Genomic DNA, 1,690 nt, shown 5'->3' with positions numbered 1-1,690 from the left:
TAGGTCTAGGGTTTTTTTTCACTCCTTTCAAAGTTGTCCAAATGTCGGTCCATGTCACCATTCAGCTAAGTGTACCATCATTCAGAGGGTTTTCATCATCATGTTAGATTCCAATGGGTCATTTTACAACTTGTTCATGCTTCAGTTGTGCCTAGGTAAGGTTCATTTCCCTCTCCTACGGTTTTGAAGGTAATTTCTCTTGGATGGTCAAATCATCAGAAAAACTTGTATCCTGATGTTCATATACCTTCCCCTATCCTTAATGTACCTTATTAAACACTTCCCATCACTGATATCCCTCAAATTCGTCATTTTCGCACAAACCCTAGTTTCTTGCTACAACTTGGCAATTTTCTAGGCTACACCTGTGTTTTGCACTTTTGGACCCCTTCCCCTCACTCAATCTTTGAAATTCCACTTTTCCCTGCTTCCTAACATCCCTCCCTACTTCCCAAAATTTTCTCAAGAATTTAGAAGCCCCTTATCCCCTTCATTTCGCTTCATTTCGACAAATCCCCTGTTCCACACATTGGGATAGGTTTTACTTCAATGATGTTTCTGAGCACGAAAAGATAAATTTTTGAAAACTGAGAGAGGTTTTTGTCCCAAATAGGCCAAAAACGAAAACCGTCCTTCACTTTTTACACAGGTGTCATGGTTTTATAGAAAAGTCAAAAATACAGTTGCCTCAGCAGAATTGATGCACCTCTGAAGTGACCTTGGGAAATTCAAGATTTCTCCTAGCCTGGTTGGCCTAATGACTTTTTTGATAGGTGAAATGATCACTAGACACCAGTATATTTCCAATGAGCTATCATGAGCTCAATTTGGAGTTGTGGAAGACCTTCAAAAGTTTACTGCAATAGCACTCGGCCTTTAGGCAGCCTCATTTGGCACATTTTGACCAATCTTGGGAGATTTAATTTTTGACAAGGAAAATGGAGGCCAAATACAAAAATTTCACTTGTGTTGGAAAGTCGATAGGTATACCTTTCCAACAAGCCCACGTGAAGAAAATTTGGACATCGGGAAGGCCTCCAAAATCAGCTTCCACAAGGCACTATGCATAGGGAAATCGGCGCGGCGCATTGGAGGAATTTTGTTCAGTTTGACCAAAAATACTCTGTTTTTCGCCTAGTTTCTTGACAGTTTGACTTTTCTTCTTCTAGATGTCAAACTCATGATGTAATTTAATATGACATGATGGATTTTCATGTAATTATGCTAAATTTTTACTCATAGAGGTAGATTCATCCATCAAAAGGTAGTTTGCAACTGAATGAATCAGTTTCCTAGTTTTTAGAGGCAAGCTGTTCCACTACCTACTTTTTAGTTCTCAGTTCAGATTTTGTTGTAACATCTCCTAATATTATGCGCTCGACCCCTAGAGGCTAGGATGAGTTTTTGGTTGCCTATATCTTGTAATTTTTCAGTCATTAGCATGGTTGGACTTTTGGGAAAGCTTGGAGCTTCATTGTATATTCATTTCAGCAGTTTGGCTAAGGAATAGACCAGGGTTTGCAGCACTTTATGGGATTCCTGTGGCATCTTTCTTTGGTATTTTGTTTTCTTTTGTAATTGTAAGTTTACATGTGATTTATGTATTCCATTATCTCTCTTTGCTTCATCTTAACTAAATCAAACAAGGATAAAGGGTACAATACATTGAAAATGCAGTGCTCTACCTAGG

This window comes from Pinus tabuliformis, chromosome 9 (assembly GCF_031772625.1).
Source record: "Pinus tabuliformis cultivar Carrire ecotype Pingquan chromosome 9, CPIR1, whole genome shotgun sequence".
Lineage (NCBI taxonomy): Eukaryota > Viridiplantae > Streptophyta > Pinopsida > Pinales > Pinaceae > Pinus > Pinus tabuliformis.
Note: the sequence above shows the minus strand (reverse complement) of the source record.